The following is a 17473-nucleotide window of genomic DNA, read 5'->3' on the forward strand; positions in this document are numbered from 1 at the left end:
TATAGCTCAGTATTTGTATTATTTATTTTTGCTCATCAATATCAAAGTTGTAAATAATTATTGGACCCCACTGTATATCCAGATGATAGCCTCACTGCAACATGTATAACACTATAGCTATTTTATAAAGAGGTAATAACACCTTATTTTATGTCTGACATACATTTTTGCACTGTATTTGGCCTTTATTAATAGTTGTCAGCACACAAGGATGAGTTGAGTTCCTGCCACACTTTGGTTATTGGTCATATCGCATTTAATTGAAGTCCTAGACTTCTATGAAAGGCCTACCACTGCACAGACACACTGACATTATTGTCGGTGCCACCACTTGAACCAGTGCTATTCCAGTTGCATGCATTTTTAATCTGCATGTCAGGGATTACAATTTCCTCTCTTCCTGTACGGGGATTTTAGTCAGTGTACAGACTGTCACTGACAGAGTGACTGGTGGTAATATGAGGGTAAACGCAAGGATACACCGTATACCCACTTATTTTATAGTGTACATTGCATATACTCACTTCTTAATCTCCACAATGCATATCAAAGTAGTGTAATGGAGGTATATGATGTACCAATTAATTAAGCTGATGGAACAGATAAAAATGTTTTGCTTAAAATGTTGATAAACTATTATTTCTTCACAATTTGGTGCAGCAATGTGAACAAGGCGCTAGGGCTACGCGTCAGTGTTCCATAAAGCAATTTGCGGTAAAATTTGGTAAAATTTGTTCTAAAATGCCGCAGCAGTAGTTTCTTGGACAAAAGATGGAAATAATTATGAATTTAGAAAGAGAGAAGATCTAAAGATGCAACAACTATCATGGGTTGCTAATATGACTATGATAATGCCTTTGCTGCAAGACAATAAAAAAAAGTTGAAAGAAAACCAATAGAACAGGAACCAACTGGACACACTGGTTGAATCAACGTTGTTTCTACGTAATTTTTTGACATGCCACCAGGGGTCTTTTCACAATCATCAAATCCAGAACAAATTCAAGAAAGCATACAGTATTATATAGAGACATTATTGCATGGAACTCTGTTCCATCTCATATTGCTCAAGTGAACAGCAAACCCGGGTTTCAAAAATGAGATAAAGTAACACCTCACAACGCCTCTCCCCTATTTGACCTACATAGTTTGTATGTATGTATTGATATGTAGGCTACGTGTGCCTTTTGCCATTTTGAAAAATTATGTAGTTCTGTCCTTGAGCTGTTGTCTTTTGATGTTCTGTATTATGTCATGTTTTATGTTTTGTGTGGACCCCAGGAAGAGTAGCTGCTGCTTTTGGTTGAGTTGTCAACTAACGTGAATTCTACTTCAAGTCAACAAAACATTTCACCATGTCATTGGGTTTAGGTTAAAAGTTGGCAAAAAAACAATCTTGATAACTTTTTGCAAATCCAATCCGTTTTCAACGTTGTCACATAGATGTTGTTGAAATTACATTGAATCAACATTGTTTCCACTTCATTTCCTCAAAACAAATCAACGTGGAAAACTGATTTGATTTGCAAAATATTAAAGTAAAATATTGTGTACTATAGCTTGGAAAATGAATAAATGTGACTGGATGACAACATCATTTTGTTTGTTTACAACATTATATATATTTTTTAAATCTGGTTGCCACTTTACTAACAAGTACCGCGATGCTGGTATCGTCCCGGCCCTAGAGGGAAGCAGAGTATTTTTTAACATGAGCAAATCAGAGAGTACAGCCATGGAGCAGCAGGACACCAGGAAGATGCCAGACAGATGAATCCAGCAAGGGTCTTGACCACAGTACTTCAGAAATATTGCTTATTTGCTTCGAAGATTGTGTCTGGGGTCACTGTCCAGCCGAAGGGTCAACCTGGCAGAGCACTAAGTGCCCCATGTGGATTGCGGAAATACCTGGAAGAGGTAAAAGGGGGTATGTGTACACACATACTCAAATAAAATAACATGTTATTTGTCACATACATACAGTACATGTGTTTAGCAGATGTTATTGCGGGTGTAGCGAAATGCTTGTGCTTCTAGTTTCGACAGTGCAGCAATATCTAACAAGTAATATCTAACAATTTCCCAACAAATACCTAATACACACAAATCTAAGTAAGGGAATGGAATTAGGAATATATAAATATATGGACCAGAAATGTCAGAGCGGCATAGACTGAGTATAGTATATAATACAGTATATATATATGAGATGAACAATGCAAGATATGTAAACATTATTAAAGTGACATTATTTAAAGTGACAAGTGTTCCATTTATTAAAGTGGCCAATGATGTGAAGTCTGTGTATGTAGGCTGCAGCCTCTGTGCTAGTGTTGACTATTTAACAGTCTTATGGCCTTGAGATAGAAGCTGTTTTTCAGTCTCTCGGTCCCAGCTTTGATGCACCTGTACAGACTTCGCCTTCTGGATGATAGCGGGGTGAACAGGCAGTGGCTTGGGTGGTTGTTGTACTTGATGATCTTTTTGGCCTTCCTGTGACATCGGGTGCTGTAGGTATCCTGGAGGGCAGGTAGATTGCCCCCAGTGATGCGTTGTGCAGACCGCACCAGCCTCTGGAGAGCCTTTGCAGTTGTGGGCGGTGCAGTTGCCACAACAGCCCAACAGGATGCTCTCAATTGTGCATGTATAAAAGTTTGTGAGGGTTTTAGGTGACAAGCCAAACTCTGTTGCGCCTCCTTCACCACACTGTCTGTGTGGGTGGATCATTTCAGTTTGTTGTGATGTGTACACCGAATAACTTTCCACCTTCTCCACTGGTGTCCAGTCGAAGTGGATCAGGGGGTGATCCCTCTGCTGTTTCCTGAAGTCCAGGATCATCTCCTTTGTTTCGTGGTCGTTGAGTGAGAGGTTATTTTCCTGACACCACACTCCCAGAGCCCTCACATCCTCCCTGTAGGTTGTCTCATCGTTGTTGTTAATCAAGCCTGCCACTGTTGTGTCATCTGCAAACTTGATGATTGAGTTGGAGGCGTGCATGGCCATGCAGTCATGGGCGAACAGGGAATACAGGAGGGGGCTGAGCACGCACCCTTGTGGGGCCCCAGTGTTGAGGATCAGTGAAGTGTAGGTGTTGTTTCCTACCACCACCTGGGGGCGGCCCATCAGGAAGTCCAGGACCCAATTGCACAGGACAGGGTTCAGATCCATGGCCTTGAACTTAATGTTGACCTTGGAGGGTACTATGATGTTGAATGCTGAGCTATAGTCAATGAACAGCATTCTTACATAGGTATTCCTCTTGTCCAGATGGGAAGGGCAGTGTGCAGTGTGACGGCGATTGCATCGTCTGTGGACCCATTGGGGCGGTAAGCAAATTGAAGTGGGTCTAGGGTGGCAGGTAAGGTAGAGGTGATTTGATCCTTGAAGGTGATTTGATCCTTCGGCGATAGTAATTTAGTTCAGTTACTTTTGCATTCTTGGTAACAGGGACATTGGTGGCCATCTTGAGGCATGTGGAGACAGCAGTCTGGGATAGGGAATGATTTAATATGTCCGGAAATACACCAGCCAGCTGGTCTGCGCATGCTCTGAGGACGTGGCTAGGGATGCCGTCTGGGCCGGCAGCCTTGCGAGGGTTAACACGTTTAAATGTCTTACTCACGTCAACCACGGAGAAGGAGAGCCCACTGTTCTTGGTAGCTGGCCGCGTCAGTGGCACTGTGTTATCCTCAAAGCGGTCGATGAAGTGTTTAGCTTGTCTGGGAGAAAGGCGTCAGTGTCTGTGGCATAGCTGGTTTTCTTTTTGTAGTCTGTGATTGACTGTAGACCCTGCCACATACATCTTATGTCTGAGCTGTTGAATTGCGACTCTGTTTGATTGCCTTACGGAGGGAATGACCACTCTGTTATTATTCTGCCATATTCCCAGTCACCTTACCATGGTTAAATACGGTGCTTTGCGCTAACAGTTAAGTGCGAATGCTGCCATTTATCCACGGTTTCTGATTAGGGTAGGTTTTAATAGTCACAGTGGGTACCACATCTCCTATACACTTATTAATATACTCAGTAACCGTCTCGGTGTACACGTCAATATTATTCCCCCGAAGGTATTCGGAACATATCTCAGTCCGCATAATCAAAACAATCTTGAAGCGTGGATTCCGAATGGTCAGACCAGCGTTGAATAGTCCTTAGCACGGGTAGTTCCTGTTTGAGTTTCTGCCTATTGGAAGGGAGGAGCGAAATGGAGTTGTGGTCAGATTTTCCGAACGTATGGCGGGGGAGGGCCTTGTATGCATCCCGGAAGTTGGAGTAGCAATGGTCGAGTGTTTTCCCAGTGTGAGTGCTACAGTCGATATGCTGACAGAATTTAGGAAGCCTTTTCCTCAAATTTGCTTCGTTAAAATCCCCAGCTTTAATAAATGCAGCCTCATGGTTTCCAGTTTGCACGAAGTCCAGTGAAGTTCCTTGAGGGCCATCGTGGTATCGGCTTGATTTACACGGCTGTGACAATAACTGAAGAGAATTCTCTTGGGAGATAATACGGTTGGCATTCAATTGTGAGGTATTCTAGTTCGGGTGAACTAAAGGACTTGAGGCCCTGTATGTTATTACAATTACACTATGAGTCGTTAATCATGTAACATTCATGATTAACCCTTCTTCTTCCCGGAGAGATGTTTATTCCTGTCGGCACGATGGACTGAGAATCCAGATGGCTGGACCGACTCCGACAGTATATAACGGGAGAGCCATGTTTCCGTGAAACAGAGTATGTTACAATCCCTGATGTCTCTCTGGATAGACATACATGTTTACAATGACATAAACATAACATATTCAATGTGCCATGACTTAATTTGTCTTTTCCCCCCTCTCTTTCTGTCAGATAAAGGTAAAGGTACATCTACTAAAGTAAAATAAAGCATTGGATTGGTGTAAACCTGGGAGTTTCCTTCCACTATATTTATTGCACCAGTCTAGGGATTTATCCTTTAAATCCAAGTCACATTAGGATTGATTCATAATTGTAACCTAAACAAACCTATGTCCTGACTGTGGAGTTGTATGGAGTCCTCTAGTGGCAATAATCCTTTGTTAGCATGAGCAGGGCCATTGAGGACTTTTGCCATTTTGATTTAGTCAGCTGGGCAGGACTTCCAACAACAACTCCTGATGACCCAGGTTAGAGTCAGGACAGCTGGGTCATCAGGAGGGATCAGCAAATGAATTTTACTTTTGAAGAAGAAAATTGACTGTGTCAAGATGGAGATGGCCTCAATGGCGCTGCCCATCCTGTCACTGATACCATCATGACACAGATACAGAGATGTTATGCCTATCCAAGTCTATGGATACCTTTGACAGTGTTTACAGCTGTGTACAGTGTTTGCACATTATACTTTTTAAAAATTCTTTAAGCTCTTATCAAGTTGGTTGTTGATCATTGCTAGAAAGCCATGTTCAAGTCTTGCCATAGATTTTCAAGCCGATTTAAGTCAAAACTGTAACTAGACAGCTCAGGAACATTCCATGTTGTCTTGTTAAGCAACTGTATATTTGGCCTTGTGTTTTAGATTATTTTCCTGCTAAAAAGTGCATTTGTCTCCGAGTGTCTGTTGGAAAGCAGACTGAACCAGACATTCCTCTCGGATTTTGCCTGTGCTTAACTCAATTACGTTTATTTTTATCCCCCCCAAAAAACTCCCTTGTCCTTGCCAATGACAAACATACCCATAATATGATGCAGCCACCAACATGCTTGAAAATATGAAGAGTAGTACTCAGTGATGTGTTGTGTTGGATTTGCCCCAAACATAACGCTCATTATTCAGGTCATTTAAAAATGTTTTTGTTGTTGTGGTTTTACTTTAGTGCAAACAGGATGCATGTTTTGGAATATTTGTATTGTGTACAGGCTTCCTTCTTTTGTGGTTGAATCTGTGGTTTAAATTCATTGCTCGACTGAGGGATTTTACAGATAATTGTATGTGTGGGGTACAGAGATGAGGAAGTCATTCAAAAATCATGTTAAACACTATTATTGCACAGAGAGTGACTCCATGCAACTTATTATGTGACTTGTTAATCACATTTTTACTCCAGAACTTTTTTAGGCTTGCCATAACAAAGGGGCTGAATAATTATTGACTCAAGACATTTCAGCTTCATTTTTAATTACAAATTTTTCTAAAAACATAATTCCACTTTGACATTATGGGGTATTGTGTGTAGGGCAGTGACACAAAATCTCAGTTTGATCCATTTTAAATTCAGGCTGTACCAACAACCAAATGTGGAAAAGTCAAGGTGTGTGAATACTTTCTGAAGGCGCTGTAAATGGCTCCTAGCCTCCCACGCATAGTCCCTAAAACTAAAACTACTATAAATAATTAAAAAACAAAACATAAATGTGTTTTTTTTTATCAAACTGAAGCTAAATAAAAACGAGTAAATCACGTCTGAAAACAAACTGAAACAAACTGAATTTATAATAAAAATCTAAAAACGAATAGTTATAAAAAATAATATTAAATCACAAAACTATAATAACCTTGCTCTGGACAGTCAGTATGCCAGCCTACCAGGACTAATTGAGGTCTGTTCTTGCAGAGTATGTAGTCACAAACCAATACAGATCCATTGTTTTGATGCAATTCCTTTAGAGTATCTTGGGTGACATGTATGTCAAATTCTCCCTCCTTCCCTGCTCTCCCATCTCTCCCTCTCTACTCTATTTCCCTCCCTCCCTACTCTCTCTACCTCCCTCCCTACTATCTCTCCCTTTCCTCCATACTCTCTCTCCCTCCCTACTTCCTCTCCCTCCCTCCCTACTCTCTCCCTCCATCCCTACTATCTCTCTCTCTCCCTCCCTCCCTACTCTCTCTCCCTCCCTCTCTAATCTCTCTCCCTCCATCCCTACTATCTCTCTCTCTCTCCCTCCCTACTCTCTCTCTCTCCTTCCCTACTCTCTACTCTCTCTCCCTCCCTACTATCTCTCTCTCTCTCCCTCCCTACTCTCTCTCTCTCCTTCCCTACTCTCTACTCTCTCTCCCTCCCTACTCTCTCTCTCCCTCCCTACTCTCTCTCTCTCCTTCCCTACTCTCTACTCTCTCTCCCTCCCTACTCTCTCTCTCCTTCCCTCCTCTCTCTTTCCCTGACAGCCTGTTGCCATAGAATAAACAAAATCCCCACAGCACAGAGCAAGTACAATAATAAAATGCTTTTGTGGAGCTTCACAATCTTTTATTGAATAATTCTGCTTCAGAACAGTGATATAATCCAGGCCCCTGGATGTCTTTGTTGCCTGTTGCTGCTGTGGTCTGATGCATGGTGTATATAATAACTGGCACATTGAGGGATGTCCGTACCCTTTACTGAGAGGACTGGGGAGACAGATGAGGGAATGGATGGAGAGTTACAGTTCACTGTGCTCTGGTCTGGTGCTGCTGAATGGCCAGGGGCCAGGGCGTGTCTTGGGCCACCACTGTTTGTCTTATCTTCAGTTGGAGAGTGGGTGGGGGATAGGGACTGCATAAAAGAGAGGAGGAAGGGACTGTTTATCCAGGGCTATCTGTGTGTGTGTCCTACTTTACCAAACAAGGTAGAGTCATAATCACTACCATCATGGGTTTCGTTTGGACAGTCCAAGCAAAGTCTTCATGCAGACTCCATGCAGGTAACTGGGTGACTCTGTGTATAGTTGGGTATAGCTACAGTTACTTTCACAGTTGCTTTGACATGTCCGGCTGTGTATTAACAAAAACTCAGCTCTCAGCTATTCAGCCCCCTTAACGCAAATTACTCTAAAATCAAAGCCATGCATTAATGATAGTGACATTGTGCCTATTGATGTGTCTTTGGCACCATTGTGTTTAATACAACTCTATTCTCTACGTTTTCAGCGGACTGAAAAAAGACCCCCCACGTTTCTGTAGGTCAGATCTGGGTTTGGTCCATTTGCGGTCAATTTTCTGTACTGCTGCAAAGAACGTTTTAGGGTGTCACAAGAGGAGCTGTGAGAGGAGTTTAGTGTCAGAGCAGAGACAGCTGAGAGAGGAGTTTAGTGTCAGAGCAGAGACAGCTGAGAGAGGAGTTTAGTGTCAGAGCAGAGACAACTGAGAGAGGAGTTTAGTGTCAGAGCAGAGACAACTGAGAGAGGAGTTTAGTGTCAGAGCAGAGACAGCTGAGAGAGGAGTTTAGTGTCAGAGCAGAGACAACTGAGAGAGGAGTTTAGTGTCAGAGCAGAGACAGCTGAGAGAGGAGTTTAGTGTCAGAGCAGAGACAGCTGAGAGAGGAGTTTAGTGTCAGAGCAGAGACAGCTGAGAGAGGAGTTTAGTGTCAGAGCAGAGACAGCTGAGAGAGGAGTTTAGTGTCAGAGCAGAGACAGCTGAGAGAGGAGTTTAGTGTCAGAGCAGAGACAGCTGAGAGAGGAGTTTAGTGTCAGAGCAGAGACAGCTGAGAGAGGAGATTAGTGTCAGAGCAGAGACAGCTGAGAGAGGAGTTTAGTGTCAGAGCAGAGACAGCTGAGAGAGGAGTTTAGTGTCAGAGCAGAGACAGCTGAGAGAGGAGTTTAGTGTCAGAGCAGAGACAGCTGAGAGAGGAGTTTAGTGTCAGAGCAGAGACAGCTGAGAGAGGAGTTTAGTGTCAGAGCAGAGACAGCTGAGAGAGGAGTTTAGTGTCAGAGCAGAGACAACTGAGAGAGGAGTTTAGTGTCAGAGCAGAGACAACTGAGAGAGGAGTTTAGTGTAAGAGCAGAGACAGCTGAGAGAGGAGTTTAGTGTCAGAGCAGAGACAGCTGAGAGAGGAGTTTAGTGTCAGAGCAGAGACAACTGAGAGAGGAGTTTAGTGTCAGAGCAGAGACAACTGAGAGAGGAGTTTAGTGTCAGAGCAGAGACAGCTGAGAGAGGAGTTTAGTGTCAGAGCAGAGACAGCTGAGAGAGGAGTTTAGTGTCAGAGCAGAGACAGCTGAGAGAGGAGTTTAGTGTCAGAGCAGAGACAGCTGAGAGAGGAGTTTAGTGTCAGAGCAGAGACAGCTGAGAGAGGAGTTTAGTGTCAGAGCAGAGACAGCTGAGAGAGGAGTTTAGTGTCAGAGCAGAGACAGCTGAGAGAGGAGTTTAGTGTCAGAGCAGAGACAACTGAGAGAGGAGTTTAGTGTCAGAGCAGAGACAACTGAGAGAGGAGTTTAGTGTAAGAGCAGAGACAGCTGAGAGAGGAGTTTAGTGTCAGAGCAGAGACAGCTGAGAGAGGAGTTTAGTGTCAGAGCAGAGACAACTGAGAGAGGAGTTTAGTGTCAGAGCAGAGACAACTGAGAGAGGAGTTTAGTGTCAGAGCAGAGACAGCTGAGAGAGGAGTTTAGTGTCAGAGCAGAGACAGCTGAGAGAGGAGTTTAGTGTCAGAGCAGAGACAGCTGAGAGAGGAGATTAGTGTCAGAGCAGAGACAGCTGAGAGAGGAGTTTAGTGTCAGAGCAGAGACAGCTGAGAGAGGAGTTTAGTGTCAGAGCAGAGACAGCTGAGAGAGGAGTTTAGTGTCAGAGCAGAGACAGCTGAGAGAGGAGTTTAGTGTCAGAGCAGAGACAACTGAGAGAGGAGTTTAGTGTCAGAGCAGAGACAGCTGAGAGAGGAGTTTAGTGTCAGAGCAGAGACAGCTGAGAGAGGAGTTTAGTGTCAGAGCAGAGACAGCTGAGAGAGGAGTTTAGTGTCAGAGCAGAGACAACTGAGAGAGGAGTTTAGTGTCAGAGCAGAGACAGCTGAGAGAGGAGATTAGTGTCAGAGCAGAGACAACTGAGAGAGGAGTTTAGTGTCAGAGCAGAGACAGCTGAGAGAGGAGTTTAGTGTCAGAGCAGTGACAGCTGAGAGAGGAGTTTAGTGTCAGAGCAGAGACAGCTGAGAGAGGAGTTTAGTGTCAGAGCAGAGACAGCTGAGAGAGGAGTTTAGTGTCAGAGCAGAGACAGCTGAGAGAGGAGTTTAGTGTCAGAGCAGAGACAACTGAGAGAGGAGTTTAGTGTCAGAGCAGAGACAACTGAGAGAGGAGTTTAGTGTCAGAGCAGAGACAACTGAGAGAGGAGTTTAGTGTCAGAGCAGAGACAGCTGAGAGAGGAGTTTAGTGTCAGAGCAGAGACAGCTGAGAGAGGAGTTTAGTGTCAGAGCAGAGACAGCTGAGAGAGGAGTTTAGTGTCAGAGCAGAAACCGGTGAGAGAGGAGTTTTGTGTCAGAGCAGAGACAGCTGAGAGAGGAGTTTAGTGTCAGAGCAGAAACCGGTGAGAGAGGAGTTTTGTGTCAGAGCAGAGACCAGTGAGAGAGGAGTTTAGTGTCAGAGCAGAGACAGCTGAGAGAGGAGTTTAGTGTCAGAGCAGAGACAGCTGAGAGAGGAGTTTTGTGTCAGAGCAGAGACCAGTGAGAGAGGAGTTTAGTGTCAGAGCAGAGACAGCTGAGAGAGGAGTTTAGTGTCGGAGCAGAGTCAGCTGAGAGAGGAGTTTAGTGTCAGAGCAGAGTCAGCTGAGAGAGGAAGAGACTAGTTCACTGGCATTTGTTTAGAACAGCATCTGATACATTTCACAAATCTGTGTTTGGATGTGACGTCATAATTTAACAATTCTTGCAGTATACACAGCCTACCATATGCACCCTTCGGCTATGCATGTAAATACACTGTTTCAGTGCACAGGCAGGTGAGTCAGAATATGTGTTGTGGTTCCAGAACTCAGCCAAGGGAGAGGGAGATATTCAGTAGTTTCAGACACAGAGGGGTCCTGTACCTGGAATTTGAATTACTCCCCTCTGGGCGCAGGTATAGGGCACCCCTCAGCAGGAAAAATAGAACGAGACAATCATTTGTGCCAGATGTGATATCCCTCCTAAATAGCTCGGGCAAATGTTCCCATTGACACCGTAAGGCCAGCAGGCGACTGTTCCCATTGACACCGTAAGGCCAGCAGGCGACTGTTCCCATTGACTCCGCAAGGCCAGCAGGCGACTGTTCCCATTGACTCCGTAAGGCCAGCAGGCGACTGTTCCCATTGACTCCGTAAGGCCAGCAGGCGACTGTTCCCATTGACTCCGTAAGGCCAGCAGGCGACTGTTCCCATTGACTCCGTAAGGCCAGCAGGCGACTGTTCCCATTGACTCCGTAAGGCCAGCAGGTGACTGTTCCCATTGACTCCGTAAGGCCAGCAGGCGACTGTTCCCATTGACTCCGTAAGGCCAGCAGGCGACTGTTCCCATTGACTCCGTAAGGCCAGCAGGCGACTGTTCCCATTGACACCAGCCAGCAGGCGACTGTTCCCATTGACTCCGTAAGGCCAGCAGGCGACTGTTCCCATTGACTCCGTAAGGCCAGCAGGCGACTGTTCCCATTGACTTTCAGAAGGCCAGCAGGCGACTGTTCCCATTGACTCCGTAAGGCCAGCAGGCGACTGTTCCCATTGACTCCGTAAGGCCAGCAGGCGACTGTTCCCATTGACACCGTAAGGCCAGCAGGCGACTGTTCTCATTGACTCCGTAAGGCCAGCAGGCGACTGTTCCCATTGACTCCGTAAGGCCAGCAGGCGACTGTTCCCATTGACTCCGTAAGGCCAGCAGGCGACTGTTCCCATTGACACCGTAAGGCCAGCAGGCGACTGTTCCCATTGACTCCGTAAGGCCAGCAGGCGACTGTTCCCATTGACACCGTAAGGCCAGCAGGCGACTGTTCCCATTGACTCCGTAAGGCCAGCAGGCGACTGTTCCCATTGACTCCGTAAGGCCAGCAGGCGACTGTTCCCATTGACTCCGTAAGGCCAGCAGGGGACTGTTCCCATTGACTCCGTAAGGCCAGCAGGCGACTGTTCCCATTGACTCCGTAAGGCCAGCAGGCGACTGTTCCCATTGACTCCGTAAGGCCAGCAGGCGACTGTTCCCATTGACTCCGTAAGGCCAGCAGGCGACTGTTCCCATTGACTCCGTAAGGCCAGCAGGCAACTGTTCCCATTGACTCCGTAAGGCCAGCAGGCGACTGTTCCCATTGACACCGTAAGGCCAGCAGGCGACTGTTCCCATTGACTCCGTAAGGCCAGCAGGCGACTGTTCCCATTGACTCCGTAAGGCCAGCAGGCGACTGTTCCCATTGACTCCGTAAGGCCAGCAGGCGACTGTTCCCATTGACTCCGTAAGGCCAGCAGGCGACTGTTCCCATTGACTCCGTAAGGCCAGCAGGCGACTGTTCCCATTGACTCCGTTAGGCCAGCAGGCGACTGTTCCCATTGACTCCGTAAGGCCAGCAGGCGACTGTTCCCATTGACACCGTAAGGCCAGCAGGCGACTGTTCCCATTGACTCCGTAAGGCCAGCAGGCGACTGTTCCCATTGACTCCGTAAGGCCAGCAGGCGACTGTTCCCATTGACACCGTAAGGCCAGCAGGCGACTGTTCCCATTGACTCCGTAAGGCCAGCAGGCGACTGTTCCCATTGACTCCGTAAGGCCAACAGGCGACTGTTCCCATTGACTCCGTAAGGCCAGCAGGCGACTGTTCCCATTGACTCCGTAAGGCCAGCAGGCGACTGTTCCCATTGACTCCGTAAGGCCAGCAGGCGACTGTTCCCATTGACTCCGTAAGGCCAGCAGGCGACTGTTCCCATTGACTCCGTAAGGCCAGCAGGCGACTGTTCCCATTGACTCCGTAAGGCCAGCAGGCGACTGTTCCCATTGAGGCACTGTTCCCATTGTAAGGCCAGCAGGCGACTGTTCCCATTGACTCCGTAAGGCCAGCAGGCGACTGTTCCCATTGACTCCGTAAGGCCAGCAGGCGACTGTTCCCATTGACTCCGTAAGGCCAGCAGGCGACTGTTCCCATTGACTCCGTAAGGCCAGCAGGCGACTGTTCCCATTGACTCCGTAAGGCCAGCAGGCGACTGTTCCCATTGACTCCGTAAGGCCAGCAGGCGACTGTTCCCATTGACTCCGTAAGGCCAGCAGGCGACTGTTCCCATTGACTCCGTAAGGCCAGCAGGCGACTGTTCCCATTGACACCGTAAGGCCAGCAGGCGACTGTTCCCATTGACTCCGTAAGGCCAGCAGGCGACTGTTCCCATTGACTCCGTAAGGCCAGCAGGCGACTGTTCCCATTGACTCCGTAAGGCCAGCAGGCGACTGTTCCCATTGACTCCGTAAGGCCAGCAGGCGACTGTTCCCATTGACTCCGTAAGGCCAGCAGGCGACTGTTCCCATTGACACCGTAAGGCCAGCAGGCGACTGTTCCCATTGACTCCGTAAGGCCAGCAGGCGACTGTTCCCATTGACTCCGTAAGGCCAGCAGGCGACTGTTCCCATTGACTCCGTAAGGCCAGCAGGCGACTGTTCCCATTGACACCGTAAGGCCAGCAGGCGACTGTTCCCATTGACTCCGTAAGGCCAGCAGGCGACTGTTCCCATTGACACCGTAAGGCCAGCAGGCGACTGTTCCCATTGACTCCGTAAGGCCAGCAGGCGACTGTTCCCATTGACTCCGTAAGGCCAGCAGGCGACTGTTCCCATTGACTCCGTAAGGCCAGCAGGGACTGTTCCCATTGACTCCGTAAGGCCAGCAGGCGACTGTTCCCATTGACTCCGTAAGGCCAGCAGGCGACTGTTCCCATTGACTCCGTAAGGCCAACAGGCGACTGTTCCCATTGACTCCGTAAGGCCAGCAGGCGACTGTTCCCATTGACTCCGTAAGGCCCAGGCAACTGTTCCCATTGACTCCGTAAGGCCAGCAGGCGACTGTTCCCATTGACACCGTAAGGCCAGCAGGCGACTGTTCCCATTGACTCCGTAAGGCCAGCAGGCGACTGTTCCCATTGACTCCGTAAGGCCAGCAGGCGACTGTTCCCATTGACTCCGTAAGGCCAGCAGGCGACTGTTCCCATTGACTCCGTAAGGCCAGCAGGCGACTGTTCCCATTGACTCCGTAAGGCCAGCAGGCGACTGTTCCCATTGACTCCGTTAAGGCCAGCAGGCGACTGTTCCCATTGACTCCGTAAGGCCAGCAGGCGACTGTTCCCATTGACACCGTAAGGCCAGCAGGCGACTGTTCCCATTGACTCCGTAAGGCCAGCAGGCGACTGTTCCCATTGACTCCGTAAGGCCAGCAGGCGACTGTTCCCATTGACACCGTAAGGCCAGCAGGCGACTGTTCCCATTGACTCCGTAAGGCCAGCAGGCGACTGTTCCCATTGACTCCGTAAGGCCAACAGGCGACTGTTCCCATTGACTCCGTAAGGCCAGCAGGCGACTGTTCCCATTGACTCCGTAAGGCCAGCAGGCGACTGTTCCCATTGACTCCGTAAGGCCAGCAGGCGACTGTTCCCATTGACTCCGTAAGGCCAGCAGGCGACTGTTCCCATTGACTCCGTTGACTGTTCCCATTGACTCCGTAAGGCCAGCAGGCGACTGTTCCCATTGACTCCGTAAGGCCAGCAGGCGACTGTTCCCATTGACACCGTAAGGCCAGCAGGCGACTGTTCCCATTGACTCCGTAAGGCCAGCAGGCGACTGTTCCCATTGACTCCGTAAGGCCACCAGGCGACTGTTCCCATTGACACCGTAAGGCCAGCAGGCGACTGTTCCCATTGACTCCGTAAGGCCAGCAGGCGACTGTTCCCATTGACTCCGTAAGGCCAGCAGGCGACTCTTCCCATTGACTCCGTAAGACCAGCAGGCGACTGTTCCCATTGACTCCGTAAGGCCAGCAGGCGACTGTTCCCATTGACACCGTAAGGCCAGCAGGCGACTGTTCCCATTGACTCCGTAAGGCCAGCAGGCCAGTCTTTTCTTCTTTTTTATTTAATGTTTTACTTCTTATTTCTTACTATTATTATTTTTATTGGTGCGTAACTGTTATGAAAGTTGTATTGTCAATTTGGTTTTGTATTTAGACGCCACTTTAAATGTGTACATGACACTGCAACAAAATGTCACCATGGGGACAATAAAGTAAGTAAGTAAGTAAGTAAGCAAGCAAGCAAGCCAGTCAGTCAGTCAGTCAGTAAGTAAGTGTGTTTTTGCTATGGAGCTGATGCAGCATTTTCAGTGTTAGACCCAGGGTTGGAGAGGTTATTTTTTTAGGAACAATTTTAGCCTGGAGCCCCCTTGTTGTTTAGGTTCCCCAGGGGGAGTCAAAGTGCATCTCAAATGCCACCCTATTCCCTATACAGCGCACTAAAAGTAGTGAACTATAAAGGGAATAGGGTGTCATTTGGGACACAGCCTTAGTCTCCTCTGCAGCCTGTCAGGTCCTCTATGCTGGGAGAGGAGAGATTTTATTTATTTTACCAGGTAAGTTGACTGAGAACACATTCTCATTTACAGAAATGACCTGGGGAGAGGAATGAGCTAACTGCAAGCTGGGGATGATTAGGTGACCATGATGGTATGAGGGTCAGGTTGGGAATTTAACCAGGACACCAGGGTTAACACCCCTACTCTTACGATAAGTGCCATGGGTTTAACATCCCAGCCGGAAGACAACGGACTGACCAGGACCAACCCTGCTTAGTTTCAGATGTAAGCCAGCAGTGGGATGCAGGGTGGTATGCTGCTGGCAAATGAGAGAGGAGGGATGATATGAGACGAGAGATGATATGAGAGGAGAGATGAGAGAGGAGAGGAGATGAGAGAGGAGAGATGATATGAGAGGAGAGATGAGAGAGGAGAGGAGATGAGAGAGGAGAGAAGATGAGAGAGGAGAGATGAGTGGAGTGCGGAGAGATGGGAGAGGAGAGGGGAGAGGAGATGAGAGAGGGGAGAGGAGAGATGAGAGAGGGGAGAGGAGAAAGGAGAGATGGGAGAGGAGAGGGGAGAGGAGATGAGAGAGGGGAGAGGAAAGATGAGGGGAGAGGAGAAAGGAGAGATGAGAGAGGAGAAAATAGAGAGGAGAGATGAGACGAGAGAGGAAAGATTAAAGGTGCATACGTCTGTGATTGGAGTAGGGCAGAAACTAGGCAGGCTGTGAGAGCAGATATTCCCTCTAATAAACTGAAAGAGTGTGTGTGTGTAGGGGGGGGGACGCAGAGTGATAATTCAGCAATTATACTCTCCATGGAGATAATACCTCGCCCTTCAGTGCTCCTGTGCTACAGTGATACAGGGCCTCAGGACATCAAAAGTGTGTGTGCGTGAGAGAGAGACAGAGAGAAATATATAAAGAAATATTAGGGAAATGAAAGAGATAGCAAAAGAGAGAGATAATTGAGTGAAAAGAAAAAAGGGGATACAGCCGAGATTGTCTAAGACATCTTCTGCAGAAATACTTTATAAATGTACTAATACTTATTTAGTAAATCAACTGATCATATGGATGTGTTTCCTCTCTCACGGTCCCTATCTCTGGACCAGACTGATTTACCAGGTCCTGATTGTCTCGGATCAGTGGATGATGCAACATGATTCAGGGAATAAAATACTGCCAGCTGCCAGTGTGTCTGATCAGCTGAGGATACAGTTATATATATATATATATATATATATACAGTGGGGAGAACAAGTATTTGATACACTGACGATTTTGCAAGTTTTCGACCTTACAAAGCATGTACTTTTCATCATAGGTACACTTCAACTGTGAGAGACGGAATCTAAAACAAAATCCAGAAAATCACATTGTATGATTTTTAAGTAATTAATTAGCATTTTATTGCATGACATAAGTTTTTGATACATCAGAAAAGCAGAACTGAATATTTGGTACAGAAACCTTTGTTTGCAATTACAGAGATCATACGTTTCCTGTAGTTCTTGACCAGGTTTGAACACACTGCAGCAGGGATTTTGGCCCACTCCTCCATACAGACCTTCTCCAGATCCTTCAGTCGTCCTATCCCCTTTGCAGAAAAGAATCCCCAAAGAATGATGTTTCCACCTCCATGCTTCATGGTTGGGATGATGTTCTTGGTGTTGTACTCATCCTTCTTCTTCCTCCAAACACGGCGAGTGGAGTTTAGACCAAAAAGCTATATTTTTGTCTCATTAGACCACATGACCTTCTCCCATTCCTCCTCTGGATCATCCAGATGGCCATTGGCAAACTTCAGACGGGCCTGGACATGCGCTGGCTTGAGCAGGGGGACCTTGCGTGCGCTGCAGGATTTTAATCAATGATGGCGTAGTGTGTTACTAATGGTTTTCTTTGAGACTGTGGTCCCAGCTCTCTTCAGGTCATTGACCAGGTCCTGCCGTGTAGTTCTGGGCTGATCCCTCACCTTCCTCATGATCATTGATGCCCCACGAGGTGAAATCTTGCATGGAGCCCCAGACCGAGGGTGATTGACCGCCATCTTGAACTTCTTCTATTTTCTAATAATTGCGCCAACAGTTGTTGCCTTCTCACCAAGCTGCTTGCCTATTGTCTTGTAGCCCATCCCAGCCTTGTGCAGGTCTACAATTTTATCCCCGATGTCCTTACACAGCTCTCTGGTCTTGGCCATTGTGGAGAGGTTGGAGTCTGTTTGATTGAGTGTGTGGACAGGTGTCTTTTATACAGGTAACGAGTTCAAACAGG

At 47.1% G+C, this 17473-nt stretch overlaps 1 protein-coding gene across 2 annotated transcripts in view; it reads left to right on the plus strand.

Moving 5' to 3' along the window:
* The window catches only part of LOC112255329 (serine/threonine-protein kinase WNK2-like), a 59406-nt gene that overhangs the window by 2048 nt on the left and 39885 nt on the right, over nucleotides 1–17473 (plus strand). The gene's annotated exons all lie outside the window — the stretch shown is intronic.

Source organism: Oncorhynchus tshawytscha, linkage group LG07 (genome assembly GCF_018296145.1).
Source record: "Oncorhynchus tshawytscha isolate Ot180627B linkage group LG07, Otsh_v2.0, whole genome shotgun sequence".
Classification (NCBI taxonomy): Eukaryota; Metazoa; Chordata; class Actinopteri; order Salmoniformes; family Salmonidae; genus Oncorhynchus; species Oncorhynchus tshawytscha.